The sequence below is a fragment of the Rousettus aegyptiacus genome, unplaced genomic scaffold (genome assembly GCF_014176215.1).
Source record: "Rousettus aegyptiacus isolate mRouAeg1 unplaced genomic scaffold, mRouAeg1.p scaffold_m13_p_15, whole genome shotgun sequence".
Classification (NCBI taxonomy): domain Eukaryota; kingdom Metazoa; phylum Chordata; class Mammalia; order Chiroptera; family Pteropodidae; genus Rousettus; species Rousettus aegyptiacus.
Window position 1 is genome coordinate 14,127,829 of NW_023416290.1, and position 18,947 is coordinate 14,146,775.

The window sequence follows — 18,947 nt, forward strand, 5'->3', positions numbered from 1 at the left end:
TCTCCTTTAGGTCAGCCAGTGCCTGTGTGTGGATAAATGCACATAAATAATGCACATAAAATCCTATGCCTCTCAGAGTGCTCAGTTTGGGCCAGAGTACAAACAGAATAACTTTTCCTCAGATAGCTTCTATAAAATTCAAATGAAAGGCCTTCCTGTGTGACAAACACAATGTGTAAATGGTCTGCCTTAGTTATTAATAATGAAATTGTGTGTGTGTGTGTGTGTGTGTGTGTGTGTGTGTGTGTGTGTGTGTTATGCAAGGGGAAAGGTGAGGGAGGCAAAATTCGCAAACACGACCGTCTTATGAGCAATGCTCATCATTGTGGTGTTGTCTGGTCTCATTAGCAAACTGCAGGTAAAGGGGAAGTTGTCTGTCACCTAAATCTCTCCCAGGACCCCAAGGGGATCTACCGCCCTCAAAGAGGTGCATTTCTTAGGGGCTGGAGCAAAACTAACTCTGGAAGGTAAACTTTGATTCAGTGATGATGTAACACTTCTTTTTCAGAGTTCTCTGTGATTAAAGAGTATGGTTTACCAAAAACATACCCTACATTCAAGAACATGATACTAATACTTGCACATTTTATGCATGTATCAGTAAAAATATAACATCGGTTCAAATTCTAATCATAAAATTTGTCTCTCCTCCAGTTTATTTTTAATTAATTTTATTTTCTTGCTATAAAAATTCTATTCTAAAAATGTAAAAAAAAGATTAAAAATTATTCGAAAAATTAAAAAAACACAAAAAGACAAGAAAGAAGAAAAGATACCTATATTCCCACTGCTAAAGACATACTCTACTTTCTCTCATTCAAGAAAAGCTATGTTATGTTATATAACATACAACCCCTGCTTTTCATCACTTAAAACTATAAATATTTATTTCTTACTCACACAAAATGTCCAAATAAAATTTAAAAATCACTCTTCATACCAACAACCCTAAAGACCTCAAACTATATTTAAAAATGACAATTAATAGAGGCCTACACCAAATGACAGAGATGTTGGAATTACTTAACAAAGATTTTAACTTTGCCATCATAAATCATGCTTCAACAAACAATAATGAACACACTTTATATAAATTAAAAAATTGAAAATCTTAGAAAAGAATGGAAACTCTTAGCAAAGAAATATAAAATGTAAAGAAAAACCCAATGAAATTTTGAACTGAAAAATAGAATAACAAAAAAAAAGAGAGAAACTCAATAGATGCTCTCAACCGCAGAATGAAAGAGACAGAATCAATAAACTGAAAGATAGGATAGAAATTACCCAGTGTGAACAATAGAGAGATTAGTAGACCTTAAATCAGTGAGCAGAGTCTTAGGGACCCGTCAAGCTTACAACAAAAGGCCTAAGATTTGTGACATCAGAGTCTTGGAAAGAGGGGAGAAAGAGGGCAGAACTGGAAAATTCTCAAAGAAATAGTGGCCGAAAACTACCAGATTTAACAAGAGGCTTAACCCTGCAGATGGAAGCAGCTACGTAAACACCAAACAGTGTCAACTCAAACAAACAAGACGCCGAGACATATCAATGGTCTTGGTGCAAAGCATTTCAGTGGAGGAAAGAAAGCTTTTCAACAAATAATGTTGGAACAATTCGACTTCCATAGGCAAAAACAAAAAAGAACCTGACTTGAACCACACACTCCACACAAAATTAACTCAAAATGGATCATGGGTGTAAATGTAAAACATAAAACTATAAAAATTTTAGAAAAAGATATAGAAGACTACTTTAAGGATCTCAGACTAGGCAGAATTTTTAGAACTTGACTCCAAAAGCATAATCCATAAAATGAAAAAAATAATAATAAATTGGGTATTGTTAAAATCAAAGATTTTTACTTCATAAAAATTCATTTGAAACAGTTAAAAGGAGAAACTACAGAAAATATAGCATATTTGTTTGCAATAGTCCCAGACTGAAAATTACCTAGACATCTTTCGATGAATGAATAGTTAAACAAATTGGTATATTTTATTTTTATTTATTTTATTTATTTTTTATTTTTTTAGGTGAAGCAACCCTTGGTCGACCTCACAGATTGCAAGGACCTTGTCAGTTTACAATCTCTATTTTTTTATTTTTTACACCTGCAGCACCTGGTCTTCCTAGGTGGTCTCCCCTCCAAGTACTAACCAGCTCCAACCATGCTTAGCTTCCAAGTTCAGATGGGATCGAGCTTGTTCTGGGTAGCATGGCCATAGACAAATTGGTATATTTATACCATGGAACATTACTCAGCAATTAAAAGGAACAATTACTGACATACACAACCATTCGGATAAATCTCTGGAGAATTTTGCTAAGTGATAAAAAGACCAATCCTAAAAGGTTACATGTATGACTCCATTTACTATACGACATTCTTAAAATGACAAAGTGATAGAAACAACAGATTAGTGGTCGTCAGGATTTAAGGAGTGGATGGGGGTTGAAGGAAGTGGGTACCACTATAAAACCGTAACGTAAGTGAACCTTGTGGTGATGAAAGTGTTCTGTATCTTGACTGTATCAAGGTCAATATCCTGGTTGTAATATTGCTCTATCGTTTTGCAAGATGTTTTCCGTGGTGGAGACTAAGTAAAGGCGATCGACATCTCTCGGTATTATCCTTTAAATTGCATGTGAATCTACAATTATCTTAAAATAACAATTATAGAATATGATTATTACAATTATTTCATAACTCTCCAAAATTGGAGTAGCCATTTTTTTTTTAGGTTTCATAGAAGCATTTCTAAGGATAATCTTTTCTGCCTTACATGGAATGTTAAACAAAAACATGCCAAGGTAAATTTTAAGGGCGAGATACACTGCGGAACATTCTAAGGGCTCTTCTTTATTTTCTTTGGGTGTCTTAGGTACCAGTAAGTGATTCTCGCAATCCATTTTAGAAACATACTTCATTTTTTAATGGGCACTTCGTTGGCACTTCATTTTCACACCAGCACTATTCAAGCATCCTTGTGTTCAATCAGGATTCAGGAGCAACGTGATAGGGCGAAAGTCTTTCCTCTCTCTTTCTTTGACAATCAGACACAGATGTCACTGGCGGCAGTTGGTGGAGTTTCCTGCTAGACAATGAAGCGTTCACCAGTGCTATTTTCTAAGATTTGTAACGCCTGTGGGCTAACATACGTCACAACACGGTTCAAAATGCACCTGACCTCAAAATCACATTGCTTTGGGAAGCAGGAGAAGCTTTGCTCACATTGGCTGCCCTCGCTCACTCTCCTCCTTTATCACCTTTTACTGCTCTTAGTGCATATTAGAACAGGACTACTCAAATTCGCAGATAACTGCAAATTTCCCATCTATGAAGCTTCCTCTGAAAACCAAATGCAAAGTTAAAAAAGGAGAGGATAAGCCCACGAGCTGTCTTTTAGACGTTCTGCGTCCTTCCCTTTAGTAGCTCGGAGTATCTTTCTGAACCTTGGCAGAACACACCCGCTCATTCGTATAACTGCATGTATGTAGGTCTGCAGGTGGCAGACACAAGCATGAAGTTAGGCTCTATTCCGTCTATTCTGTTCGTGCATGTCCTACTAATGACACCCATTTCCCACATCAAAGCAGACAGTGAAAACATTTTCAGCAGCATAAATGGGCTTCACTGATGCAAGAGAGCCTTCTAAAAATGCAATATTTCATGGTGATGGGTTTCTATTATACTATGTGGAAGTCATTAGTGTGAAAGTCACATATTCACCTATTTGCAAGGAAATAGAGAGCTCATGCAATAGCAGTTACAATCCAAATGCGCTATACAGCATGTATGAGAGAGGAGAGAAAGTGCTTATTAGGAAGGCAGCTGGGCAAAGGTTTCAACTGATTATAGGCTATGAATGTTCTTCGAATATATGCTCCTGGAAGATGCCGTTGACTTGAGAAGCTGTACCAATCCAGTGTTCTCTTGAGGTTAGGAAGGGCTTGGGTTTTTCATGCAGGTTCAGAGCAGGGCATGCTAGAGGACAAACTCTTATATGAAGATCCTGAAACAATCATAACCTTTCAGCAATTTCATAACCACAGTAAGTGAAACTAGCCTTCTGTTAGGTTGACCCAGACCAGCAAATCAGGCCTAGACCCTTCCCTAACTGCAACCTAAACAATATTCCTCAATGATCTTGTTTATATTCAGTTCTGTTCAACAGTTCAACAAGCTGTCATTGATAACTCCTCTTACGAGTAAAATACAGGAACACAGGGATATATAACATGCACTTTTTGTCTTCAGTCATTTCATTGTCCAATGGCAGCAAAGGGGATAGTAAAGCTTTGTTTGAGGGAAAGACACAGAATTCAGAGTTTAGGTTCTGCGTTTATGGTAGTTCCTCAGAGCGGAGCTAATAAACAGTTAAGATAACCAGAGATGACGATCATGGGAAAGACTGGATGCCCTGTAAAGACCGAATAAAAAAGCCTTATATAAAAGAGCTAACAAAGGAATTGGTGCTGAATAAATATATGTGACCATTTGAGAGTCTTCAAGAGTTTGTTTGCCGCCAGGAGTCCCAACGTTTTGCTTAGCTCCACTATTTTCTGAGAATACGCTTACAGATGATCTCTATTTAAAAAGATAAAAACATTAAAGGAGGACAGAAGGAAGGAAGGAAGGAAGGAAAGAAGGAAGGAAGGAAGGAAGGAAGGAAGGAAGGAAGGAAGGAAGGAAGGAAGGAAGGAAGGAAGAGGGGAGGGAGGGAAAGAAGGATGGAAGGAAGGAAGGATGGAAAGGAGGAAGGATGGAAGGGAGGAAGGATGAAAGATAAATAAATTTTTTAAATTACCTCATGTTGTGTACCTGTCACATTTCTGCCAAAACAACAGAACTATGTGATTATAAGTTTAAAGAACATATTGATTACACTGGAATCTGCCTTGAGCCTGGTAGGAAAGCTTTTAGTAACAGGAAAACCAAGATAACTCTGTTTGCTTTTGTTATTCCCTACTTAATAGAGGACCAAATAGAAGAACTCCACCCATTTCACTGTTGGCCAGGCGAGAGGACCAAGGAGGTGACGTACACAAGGAGGTGACAGCTACTGAGAGGAGAGAAGGGATGGCATGCGAATCCGCCCAGCCTGGTCACTCTCAGTCGGTAGAGCTGAGCTCAAGCAGTGGAAACTTAATTTGCCATAGAAATCACTTCCAGCTTCTCTAACCACAGTGATCTTTAAAAAGGTTTATATTTGACTGTTAAATAGCAAATGCATTGTGGTGAGTACCCAATGTTTCATCTTCAATTTTCCCCGAGGGCGCCTAAGTGGTAAATAGATGATTGTTGTTCATAATTTACAAGCCAATTCATGGAGAAACCCAGAGCGCTTGAATCACTGCTTTGCACAGAAAATCAATGCCAGAAGATAGAGTATACTTCATATGATTCAACCTGTCACTTAGTGTTTAAACTCACAAAATCATGGTATCTCTTAGAGAAGAAGCATGGTGGAAGGAAAGAAAAAAGTCATTTAAAGCAAACCTTTTGGCAAACGTTAGGCTTTTAATCACACACATGTCTTTGGTCTCTAACTAAATTTGTGCTAAGCAAAGATAATAAAATGTTATAGTCTTAATAGGTATAAATTTTTAAAAAATTAAAATCAGTAAAGGTGATTTAATAGCTGAGGACTGGGCACTTAGCATCTAGCAGGAACTTTTCCGCGTGCTGTCTCATGCAGCATCAGGGCAATATTCTGCGCTCTGGGGTCTCGTGAAACGACCGCCTCATCCATTCGAGGCTAAATGACACCTGTGCTCGTCTGAGGTAAGCACAGGGCATAATCTTTCGTTAAATGGGGACACACCGAACACCGATTTGGTGTCCTCTCGAGAGCAGGATGCTGATAGTAGAGAGGGCTGGCAGGTCACTGGGACCTGGGACCCAGGAGAAGAGCCAGGCTAGATATAAACAAAACCCCTCATCGAGTGGAGTCATTTTGCACACACAGAGTCTACTACTTTTACTGCTTAGAGATGACTTTGCTGCTTTGCGTGGTGGAAATAAATATGCCTTGAACATGGAGGGCAATTAAGCGCCCTTGGAGGGAATTTTACTTTTTCTTTTTCTTTGAAAAACTATTGCTCATCTGTCTCCCATGCTGCATGGGGCCTATATTGTCTTGTAAACACTCCACCAACCAAGGAAAACTCTCACTAAATCACACCAAAGTAACCCAGTGGTTCCATGAAATTTAATGTTTGATTGAAGCATCTCTGGAGATCCGATGCATTTATATATTTATGATTCATAAAGTCATCTGCAAAAGGGTTTTGACAGGTGTGTAGACTTTACAACAGTTTTTATACACTTATTTACATATCACATTGGTCTGAGTGCTATTTTAAAGGCACAGTTTTCAAAGCCCAATCAATTCCTTAGTAAATATTCACCAGTAGAAACTCTGGAGTAATGTTTTCCACGAAATGAACAGCTTATCTGGGCAGTTTTTTAAAATGATAGAAATGATCCCAGAGAAAATAATAGCTCACCGAATAGGATTCGTTACATTTAAAATTCTACTGTTTGCGCCTTAATTCAGCTCTGAGAATCTTTGGGAATTTAAGTGCTAAGCGAGAGGAGATTATTACTAAAAAAAAAAAAAATTAGATATTTTCTATTAAGGAAAATTTACTACCGCCATTATAATACGCATTGGGAAAAGTGACTTTCCATGTTTTTAAGTAGTCACACAAATTCTTATTAGTATTTTATATTTTATACCAACAAAAATGTTATATTTATCGAAAATTACAGCATGAAAGTGTTCTATTTTAGATTAGAGGCTTTTGGAATTAGCTGATGTCTTAAAAAAACAGTGCCTTTAGATATATCAGTTACACACACACACACACACACACACACACACACACACACACACGCACATGTCCTTACAGAGTAACCTAATCAGGGATCATCTTAATCAGCACCAAGGGGAAGAATGTGTCTTTTTATGTCCCCATAAGTCAGACTTGCTGGCCTAACCACAATTCCTCTGTGGAGTTCTTAAGGAATGAGAAATTTATTGCTTGATGGAAAAGACTCTCGAAAGTTATATGACATTCAGGATGCTATAATGTTATCTTCCTTTCCTATTTCAGTTTACGTTAACAATTTATCCATTAACTACAGTTCTATAATTGAATATTAACCCAGAATAAAAGTTTTTATATTGCTCTTTCTTTCTTCCTCCCCTTACACACACACACGCACACACACACACATACACACACACACACACACACACACACACACACACACACACAGATTCCAGCAGGCAATTGATATATACGTCTATTTTTTAGGGTTTCTCTTCCTTGCTTATTAATGAGGCCTCCCAAACTTAGGATAAAATGCATTTAAATTTACAAACCAGTTCAAAAGCCGGCCTTCTTAGTACACAAGTTAGCTGTGACTTTTAGGGTGTTAACTGTGGAGAGACAGTCAGTCTCCACCCCGCCCTAGAACTGGCAAAGCCATCATTAAAGAATGGTCCCTCTGCATAGAGCTTTAGCTCCTGGTAAAATACAGACGCCGCCTGTCAGGGTAAGACCTCACGTATTTTTCTCTCATTTTGCCTAAGAGCAGATTTGGAACTGCTGCCGGTTTGTATTGTGTGTGTCCGTGTGCTGGTGGTGCGGGAGGAATGTTGGCAGGATACTGGAGGGGCCGAGAGGCCTGCCGTAGAAGGTAGAAAACCACAAACTGCAAACGCCCCCTGCATCGCCACCAGCTCTGTCCCTCTGGTGGTATTACCAAAAGCGACATGTTAAGGGCACCTAGGGAATGCAACATTGTATTTCAGGCGAGTGCGGCCAGTAAGAACTTTTGTGTTCAGAGAGTTTGGGTTCCGATGCTACATAGAGATTGACTTTGGGCAAGTTACTTCCCTTCTCTGTTCCTAGTAAAATCCTGTAGGTAATTGTGAGGCTTCGGGGGATCGCTGTGTGTAATCCCAGTGCCTGGCAATTGGAACGCACCCTGCATGGTCCTCTTTTTAGCCTTCACTCACATTTTCCTCTCTCTGTGGAAGCGTGTCCGGCATGCCCACGGGACTAGGCCGTTTCTGCACGGCCATGTCTGTCTTTAGTTCATATCCTTATTTTCGTCAGTGATATCTCACAGAGATTGTGCGTGGCCTGGTCCTATTTGCCGCAGGATAGGTCCATCGCTAACCCTCCCCTGCTCTAGGATGGAGGGTAGGGGTCAATCCTGCCTCCCCCGCCCCCCGCACATCTCCCAGGCTCCTTTTCAGCCATTGAGGATTATCCACGGAACCTCTGAGGCGGGTGGATCAGGGGAGGAGCCAGGGCACTTTCCCCCTGTGGTTCTACCTTGGGTGGTCCCTCCTCCCAGCTCTCTGCTCATCTGGACAGGCCTGTGTGGCTCCCGTCCCTGGGCCCCAGTAATTCCTTATCTCTCGGCCTCAGGTAGCTCCATGCTTCCTATTCTTGCCACTCTCTAGCTTGCCTCATCATTCCTGTTTGACTTCTCAGATTTTCCATCACTTCTGTGGTAAGGCCAATTCCTTGTATTAAATTAAGTTACCTTGGTTTTAAATACTTGTAGTGGTTTCTGTATTCCTGGTTGAACTCTGACTAATACTGAATTTTAGCCTGTAGGTTGGAAACTCGTCCTATGAAATTTAAAAGGAGTGGAGCTTTAGATTCCTCAGGAAAATGAATTTGAACCCTCACAGGGCCAAGTCAGCTCAAGGAGCCTGCTGAACGAATATAGCTCTAACACAGCCATGAAAGATGTATGTGGTCCATCCAGGTGGGCCCTCTGTTTACCCACAGACTGGGTAAACAGGGAGCTGAAACTCCTGCAGGAATGACCAGCAGGAATCCTACTGAACAGGGTGCCACGTCCCAGCAGGGCTGAGAACCGAGACCCCTTTTCTGAGACCTGTGATTTATGTTCTGTGTGGGGCGGGAGGGGGGAAGGGGGGTTCGGCCCACCCAGCTCAGGCTAAGTGCTCAGAAACAGCTTTTGTGTGCTTGCTGCTCTTCGTACCACAGCATCTAGTGCCACGTCCCAGGGTGGCAAAGAAGATTCTTTACCAGCCCTGGCAGCTTCTCTTCACTTCTTGGTCCTATTGCACTTGTAACAGAGACAAAAATATTATTGGACTATTTCTAGTCTTCGCCCACACAACTCCTCTCTACTGCTCCCCCCAATCTCCACCTACCTCTAAAAGAGATTTTCTTGTTCATTGGGTTGGTTCCAGGCCCTCATCTCTGCAGTACAGACATGGCGTAGTGAGAGAAAGAGGGAATAAAAGAAGCCAGTGAGGCTAAACGAGTCCGTTACTGAGAGAAAGGCCAAGGGGACAGAGCCAGGAAGCAAGTGCCCTTTAAGTGTGGGGAGAAGCTGGGGGTTTGGCGGGTGAGGTGGTGCTGAGTAGTAAGGAATATATATATATATAATATTTGTATATATAATATATACAAATATATATAAAATATATAATATATATAAATATAATATATAAAATATATAAATATATAATATATATAAATATATATTATATAATATAAAATATATAATATATAAATATAAAAAATATATAAATATATATAAATATTTATATATATATTTATATATATATATTTCTCTTCTTTATGATTTTCCCAATAAAGTTTTCTTTCTTCTAGCTGATGTTATTATAAGAATTCATTATATAATACTTCTAACATATAAACTAAGTGTTAATCAACTGTTTATGTTATTGGTAAGGCTTCCAGTCCACAGTAGGCTCGTTGTAGTTACACTTTTTGGGAGGGTCCAAAGTTATACGCAGATTTTTCACTGTGTGGGTGTGGGTGGCCCCTCTACTCTCTGAGTTGTTCAAAAGACAACTGTACATTTTTAATATCCATGTGGCTAAGGAGCTTGTGGCCAGGAGAAAGAGACGTGCATTTGCACTGCGTAATATATAGGGATGCAATCTCCCAGATTCATTCTATGGGCATTTCCCTTATGTGCATAGCCTCGACTGAAGAACACCCAAATCTTCCAGAGTAACTCATATGTGCTTCTAGCTCTTAGCCATCTATTATCTAATGAGACCCACTGTGTCCAGGTGAAGGTGTTGGTGACACAAAGATGAAGTGTGGGTAGCCTCCCCTGAAAGAGACGCAGTTTGGCCACGGGAAAGACACAGGAACACACATAACTAAAGCAATGTTGTACATACCAAGGCTGTGGTATTTGATTACTAGCGGATGTAGGAGAAATATCGTTTTAAAAGTAATTAAAGGCGAATCTATATATGCTGCTATGTAGTTAGCAAAGCTTCTACTGCTGCATGACTGTAAATAAATTGTCTGTGAACTATAACTTCTTTATAGAAGTTATTTCAAACTACTTTGTCTATATGTTTGTGTCTGTGGTTTCTTTGCTGCTGGGGATGTAGAACAAACAAATTAGGAATTAGTCTTTTGTTTTTTTATTCTGTGCTGAGGCACAGCCATTTGCCAAGGAAAATTCTATGCTTTGCCCACAGAGAAGGCTTCGGTAGGAGGACGCTTTGCTCTGCAGGAAGTGTGAAGCCTTAGCGAGGCCCGAGCATTCACAGAGAGGCACTAACGATAATGGCAGGCAACTTGGGAAAACAAAGGAATGATTACAGCTGACAACTTTTAGGAAAAAAACAGGAGCTAATTAATGAATTTGCTAATTAGCCCTATCATGAGAGACAATTCAACAGGTATAGCTGGGTACAGTTCCAGGTGGCTTTATACAAGATATGCAAGCATGTACGTGCACACACATGCATGCAGGCGAGAAGAAATGAGTATGGATGGACATGGCCTGCGTTCTGGAACCCCACAAAATAATCTCATAAAATCTCGATCAATGTTTCCAAGTCTCTGCAGATTAATCTTGAATTGTAAATCAGACGCCTCCTCTACCTACAGAAAATGATATTCTCATACTGAGAAATCAACCATTCTAACCGTTTGCTATTGTTCACGTTACCCTTCCGTCTCAGTTCAGTCTCCCCTTCTCTGGGAGACACTTTGGTCAAACGTGGTTTGCTCTTAAGTGGTGGAAAGGAAGTATTCTTGGCAATTTTTGGAAAATGTAGCTGTGCAGTCAGTAAAATGATACGGAATGGCTCCCCTAGCTGTTAATTAATTAATTCTATCAAGAGGCAAGAGGAAAAGAGGGAAAACCCTGAGTAGTGTTTTAAGGGAACCTAGATAAGATAAATCATTCGCAAAACAAAAAATCCATTACATTAAGTATGCAAGGAAAATGACTATTACCCATTGTATTATTAGATATCAGGCTTTGCTTGTGTGTGTGTCTTGGTAACTAACAAATAGACTTTACAGCACACCAGAACCTGTGTAAAACCTATGTGGGCAGTACACACACGTCCATTTTGTAGAACTTGGAGAACAGCTATGTTTCCAATTTTCCCATGCAGATTTCTAATTGTACCTGCATTTGTTGACATACCTTTGGTCAGACGTAGGACACACTCCCCATTATCACCCATTCCCTTATTGAAAACACTTTTAAGCACAATTATATAACACTGCACAGATTACACTTCGGACGATATTTATACTTAGGTGAGAAAGGCAAGCAGGTGTCCCTTGAAGGCATAACTCCCAATAGAATATTTCTATGCTCATCTTGCCCTAGAAAAGATGTAAAAATCATAATGAATTTGTTTTGAGTAAGCTGATGAGTGTCACTAATTTAAAATGTTCTGTGAATTAGATAATTTTCTATATGGTCTGGCTTCGAGAATGTTTTAATTTTTAGTGTCACTGATCTCTGTTAAAACTAAAGCAGTTAGACAGACACTTACTCATCTGAGTTCTAGGAGTATATGAACTGATGTCACAGCTGGGGTGGGAGCAGTGGGTCAGTGGGGAGGTGGCCTCATCTGCTGGGCAGGGCCAGTGGAGAAGAGGACCAAGCAGTTCAGGACACACTTTGCTCCTTTTGGTAATGCTCTGAGATCTACTTTGATTCTCATAGTGCCCCATTAAGTACAGTTGGTGGATCCTGAAGACCAGTGGCAGTCAGCTCACTGTCCAAGAGAGCTCCCTCCTAGTCGCCCCCCATCCGTGGCCAGCTCTCCTGAAGGAGCACTTCCATCCTGGGAGGACAGGGTGTTGGTTGGTTGTGGTTGCTTCTACCTCTGTCTTCTTTGACCTCTACCCGCCCCCCCATACATTAAGCCTCTGTTCCTTCTTTAAATGCCTCATTTCACCTAACTCATGAGAATAGGCTAAACAAGACCAATGATAAGCAGGTTTCCTTTGCTTTTACTTGGCCTTGCAGAGCACATACAGCGCATTGTGGGTTTTAAAGATGCTTTTCAGTTCTGAAGATTCACTGTATGGTTGTCCCAGTGGCCTATTTCTATTCCATCTCTTGCTTTCCTCCATGTTCTAGCTGACCCTATTCAAGTTATAGATGGTTCCTCATTGGAACTTCAGCAGTTTGAAAACCAGGTACTGGTTATTAATTAGGCTTTAAAAAGAAAGTGATTGAACGACTGAGACTAATAAGAGGAAGCTTAGCTAAGGAGAATTTTTAGTTGTAGCAAATTACACTGATTTATTTTCTGTTCTTCACAGCATTGACTATATCTTTGATTACGTATTTCTTTGTTCTATGCTTTCTCCTTTTGGGGACCCCAGTCCCTGTGACTCAGTGATCATATTTCCTTTGCACTCTGCAAATCCAGCATCCAGGTCAACATCTGACACATCGAAGGGGCTCGGTGAGGAGCCTTTGAATGAATTAATTAAGGTTGTGTTGAATATACGTTATCTTCAGTTTCACATATGTATGTGTATTTCTATCGACATTAGTTTAAATTACTGAAAAATCCTCAAGGCTTTTTATTCCTTCTAATTAAAAAGTTGAACATAATCCATTCTATTTTTAAGGCTGACTGGAAATACTCTTCCAAAGAAAATAAAATTAAGCTGGTAGAAAGAATCACACACACTTAGCACTGAGGTAGAAGCATCTAGTCCACACTTTTCCCAAGAAAGAAAATCCTCTTCCATTATTTGAACACTATTTCTTGACAAAAACCCAACCTTTTCAGTTGCGAGTGTGGTGTTGCAACCTGCATGTCCACAGCAGGAAGTGATCACTGTAAGATCCTCACCTCACGTAGGAGTCCACCTTAGCTGGGTCTTTCCACTTCACTCCAGAATGAGAGCACGAGCATGACCACAGAGGGATAAAGTCGTATTTGGCTGTCTCCTTACATTTACCTGCAACGTGAAGAACCAGCAATAGCTTCTCCTATTGTTTTGTTTCCAGAGAAAGAAAGAGAAACTGACTGAGGCCTATGGGGTTGGTCCTGTCTTGGACTGGAACTTCTTTAGCAGCTCGTTCTGCATCTGAGTTGGGCCTGCCGGCTGAGCACCCAGGAAGGATTACAGTTTGGTAATCAGAGGTTGAGAAAGGCTTGCCTTTTCACAGTCGTAGGGTGATGAGTAGCTTTATCCAGAACCACCCTAACTTTGACCAGCTGTAACGAGAACTGCTTCCATCAGAATCAGCTAGCTATGGGCTATCCTGCGTGTGGATGGCTCTGTTCATGGAAAAGCCACCCCAGATATTTTCCGCTATCTCTTAGAAGACCAGAGCAGACTCTCGGTCCTGGTGTAGTATTGCTTTATCTGTCTTTTCCCACGGAGTATTGCTTTATACCTTACCTTGCCTGCTTTGCTACACCGGCACAGCCACCATGTCCTGGATTTTAAACAGAGTGATATTCATGGTGACATAGCTATGTATTTACAGCTCTTCAGTGCAAGACTTGAGCAGTGACAATAAGCTGGGCTTCGTAGAGGGGGTCGGTCTCAGGTGTCCTTCCAGCCACTTTCAATATTTCAAAGAGTTTATCTCAGAACAGAATTTGCATCCCAATCAAAACACCAACGACCTCAAACAAAGAGACAAAAACAACCCTATACTTGATGTTAGTTTTAGTTCCTAATTTTCTTAGCTTGTATACTCAGTTGCATGTTTCTGAGTATTAAATATAAAATAAGTTAATGATTAACAAACACAATTCATAAAATAATAACAATTTTTAAAAGCTCATTTTCAAACCTTTATTGGTGTTTACCATGTGCCAGACCTTCTGCTATATACTTTTGTATGTATATCAATTAAATCTCATAACAATTCTATGATAGGTGATATTATTAGTTCTAATTTTGGAATGAGAAAATCAAGGCTCGGGGAGGTTAATTAATTTACCCATGACCTATATATAACTCATGTGCTTTGGAGTCAGGATTTGAGTCTAAACAGTCTAACTCCACCTCTCCTATGTAGAATATCAATTCCATGAAATCAAAGGGAGGAAAGTTATTGAAAGATAGTAGGTAATAATCTGATTTGAAAGTTCCAGACTTGTATAAATAATGGATAGGTTACTTGTCTATTACCTTAGCAAGCCAGCCTTAACATGCTTATTTAGCATGACTAATAGGTAAATAGCAAGTGTAAATAGGTTAGGAAATATTCTTAGAGACTCTTTAAGTCTGTTTTGGGCAATTTGGACATTATGTCTTTAACTGGCAGTTTGTAGATAAGCGGTTAAGTTCAACACACAGAGTCTAGAAGCACCGAAGAGCTATAAATAAGGAAGTTACACTAGAAAAGCCCAAGAGCTTACGGAAATACAGAGGAAGATAAAAAAAAATATATAACGAAAGCATCCAGATTGAGTCAGCTGCTTCCAGAGGCAGGATTCCCTGAGGAAGTTTCAAAGAATTATGTGAAACTGTATTAATGTAAGAGGGTGAGAGAGAAAGCCGACTTCCAATTCAGCTTCGGAGTTCCCTTGGCTGGTGAAACAATTACAGGTCCCTTGCCACCAGCCTTCGGTGTGTCAGCAGTTTTTTGTTTTTTTTTTTTTCATTGCTTATTCAAATGCATCCCCAGATGTCTTAGAGAAAATCCCCAATTTTCCCTTATTACTTTCTTCTTTATTCTCACCACAGCACCGATTAAAGTAACGGTCCTCGCTTGTAGCCTTGTTTGTACCTTCATTTGTTCCTTCTTAAATTCGTTGTTCTAGTCATTAATTCTCCCTATATCTCTCCCATCTCGTCCCATTGTCTGTGATGTGCTTGATTCTGGGGACACACAGGGACTAGGCGACCCTGGCTCTCTTCTCCCCCAGTGACGCTGCTCACACTGACACATTCTCCATCAGGCTGGGCAGATGGGACAGCTCTGCATTTCATGCAGCAAGGTTACCGACTTCATTTGTGTTCAGTAAACTTACCTATTCCTTCACTCAGCTGATCTCTTAGCGATGTCAGGGAGCGTAAGCCGATTGATCTAACGAACAAAATGCCTACAGTCTAAGCCTTGAAGAGTGGTGACAACAGTTTACTAAGCGTTTTCACTTGTTCTTCGAAACACCATTTTAAGTGGGGAAAAAACAAAAACCGAGTTGCAGAATAATGTACATATTATAAATAAATTTTGGTAGGAACGAAATTTCTCTTTATTTATGTTTGTATGAGCAAGGAGAAGGGGGCGAAAGGGTGCACATGGGGCTGTGCGCATGCCAGGAGGCTGGGAGTGGAGCGGCAAAGAGAGACATCATCACCGCCTTTCTACGGTTTTATTTTGTTAGCACCTGTCTCATTAGCTAAAATAAGCATGAATTACTTTCGCAGTTTAAAAAATATCAAGTCAAAATTGTAGACTTAAAAAACCAACAGAAAAATAATCTGAAGAGATTGAAATGAGCAATTCCTCATTTTTATGGGTGAAGAAATTGAAACTGGGGGAAAGTAAGGTCTTCCTCAAGGGGTGGGACAGAAACACGAAGGGCCAAGAAGCTCCACCCAAATTCTGGTTGGGAGAACAGTGAGATTCCTGCCGCAGCAGCTGCTTCTTTTCCAGGGGACAAACACATCACAGTGTGTTAGGTCTTGGGGCAGTGTGCACAAGCAAAACAAAAGGCTCAGGTGCTGAGGCCTAAGACATTTTGAGTAAAGGGATCAATGGTAGACCAGTTGGCTCTGGTTGTGATATGTGATGCCATGTTGACCATACAAAATTCTTCACAATTTCATCAAGTTCTCTTCTTTCCAGTCCAGAGACCCTCTCATAGCCTCCCAGCTATTGTGGAACAGCTCTGAGATTAGGGTTCCCAATCTCTGGTGTAAGAAAGTAGTTTAAGAATGACTCTTAATTGCAGGTATGAATAATCGTGTGAGTTGTGAAAACTCGGTTGGGATATTCTTAGAATGTGTCTCCACCTGCATCTCTGTTTTGAGTATAGTTAGTAATATTTACATACTGACAGATCCTCACTTTTCTGATGGAAGAGTCTTGGAAAAGAGTAGCAATTTTATAGTAGTGACATCCCATGGTGATCAAACAATGAAGTGCCCCTGGAATTGAGCAAGTGAGCAACCGAAAGGATATTTACACTTGAAGTAAACTTACCAGAAAACTAGAAAATTCAACAAGTACAGCCAAACGTAAATCAAGAACTTTACATGGTTCAAGTTCTACTTGGCATCGCATTTAAGAAAACAAAAGTCTGGTGGGAAAATGTATAGTCTAAATGATTCAGATATATTGAGTGTTTCTCAAAACACATGTGCGCACAGGCACCTACACAGTGGTGGGCTGGGGGAGGGGTGGCACTTTCTTCATGTACAGCTACACTTGTTAATTTTGTGTTAAATATCACTCACTTTCCATCTCACTCCATGTCCTGCAGCAACTCCCCAAGAAGGGTTCTTTCTTCTCTCTCATCCCCGGTCTGTCTTCCATGCTCTCCTGGCCTTTCAATCTCTCTTCTCCTTCAAGGCCCCTGGTCTCCCTCCTAGGGCAGGTACGCCTCCAGGTCTTTTCTTCCTTCCTTGGCCTGTGTAACCTCTCCTGACAAGTAGCTGTCTCTACCACACAAGGGGAACCGCATCTGCTCTTGTTGCTTTTCTCTTAAGAATCAGCCCCATCCTGCCTGAACCGAATGCCACCTCCCTGCCACACCTCAATTCACCACAGTTCTGACCCATAGAACTTTCCACTTCATAAATCTGAATTTCACCTTACAGCCCAATGTACAGAACACTAATCTGGTAGATAGTGCGAGTAAAGAAACCAGGTGGAACTGCCTCAGCTGGAGGCCACAAGAAGGTTCCAGGAGTATCTGAGTCGCCCCTTTTTCGATTCTTTCATTCCTGGATGGAGCAGTGCCCATTGATTACCTGTCTGCGGTCCGCTCTCTTAATGGAGGTAGATGCAGAGATAAGAACTCAGTCTCCTGTATTTCACATAAGCATTTTATATTTTGCAAGATAGCAAAAATAAAAATCAAGACCTTGAATACAAGTGAGAGACTACCTTGGAATGAATTGCAATGCAAAATGTGGTGTTTTTTTCCACCTGTTATTTCTAATATTTATTCTATGCATTGGAATATCTGTCTATCATATGTCTGTCTATCCATCCATCCATCCATCCATCCATCTACCTACCTACCTCTATCATCACCATCTATCTATGTCTTATTCAAGTAGAGCTTTATAAGAAACCAGTGCCGAAATTTAGAAGAAAAAAACGATAATAGACAAATATTGCTATTTAAAATAATACATAATTTTCAAATTTCCTATCTGGGGGTAGCTCCAGAACGATTGCTAATCCCAGAAATTATGCAAAATGAGATGTTCTCTCTTATTTCTTTCTGTTACGAGTTCCAAACCTCGTTATGCAAGGGCACATCTCGCCTGCGGGATTTACGGAGTTCCCCTTAGCTCCAGCGCGAGTGCTGGGCAACCCAAGCAGCCGCCACGCATCCTCCTCCATGTGCGTGGGTGAGTGGTGCAAGGAATCCACCAAGCTGTTTTGTGCAGGTTGGGGTCTAACTCAGGGCCCTTCAGACTTTTTGAGAGTGTACAATTCTGTGCAAATTGAACGCATGGATCAAACCGAGTAAGGTAGAAAAGAGTTTTCCTCGCCGTACCTCAGTGGACCATCTTGGGCACCACCTGGGGACTGCTAGCCTCTCTCACACTTAAATAAAATGCATGTGTCTCAGTCCTGAAGGAGGAGGGTAAGTGGCCAGTCCTTGGAAATGCCGGGCGCATCTGGAGAGCGCACAGCGTGGAGCACACGCCGCCGGTAGCCATGCGAGGCCGTGAGACCTGACGCTCCCTCCTCCAGGGTTCCCTGAAATCTGCAGCTCTGCCATCCCTCCTGGGAATAGTTGCCCCGGGTTTGTGGATAACAGGAAGCGGAAATCTATCGAACTGCTGATTATCTTGATGCCTTCGAATAAATTCTATACCTTGAAATGACTTAGCCATCACCATTCAAAAGACAATTAAGAATCAGTTAGATTTCACCTTTTTTTTTTTTTACTGGATAATGTCCTAGCACAAATTTACAACTGCAAATGAAGAAACTGGGAGGCCGAAGCGCTGCGGCCTAAGCGGCGAGCTGCCAGGGCGGGCGCCCGGCTTCCTGCGGGACTGCTGCTCAGACCGGCCCTCTGCACCTCGCGCTCAGGGACGTGTTGACTGGCACACATTCATAACACTAAAAAATGGACCAACGTGAAGTGACAAAACTTGTGAGAGCAGGGAAACACAGGGAGAAATGGTTTGGGAGAAAAGGCCTTAGAATATAGATGAGGCGAGAGCCAGTGAGGATAGTTAAGCCAAAAGCCTTGGGCCTGAGCCCAGAGTAGCATTTCCATCTTGTTTTCTCAGAGACAGAGAGACTTCAGTTAACTGTTTCCACATCCCAACATCCAAATGGCTCCTAACTTTGCCTTGCTCTGTGGCTTATACCATGGGGTACAGAGCATAAGTTAGATTTCGTGATTCCATAAGACATGTTAATAAACTGCTCGGTAGCACGCGGATGGTTCCTGGCAGAGGCAGGTGCTATGAGG

At 40.9% G+C, this 18,947-nt stretch overlaps 1 protein-coding gene and 1 pseudogene across 3 annotated transcripts in view; both read right to left on the bottom strand.

The window, feature by feature from the left end:
• The window catches only part of CLVS1 (clavesin 1), a 124,504-nt gene that overhangs the window by 23,380 nt on the left and 82,177 nt on the right, over positions 1–18,947 (bottom strand). The window lies entirely within an intron of this gene.
• Positions 2,109–2,227, bottom strand: LOC118612339 (annotated as a pseudogene).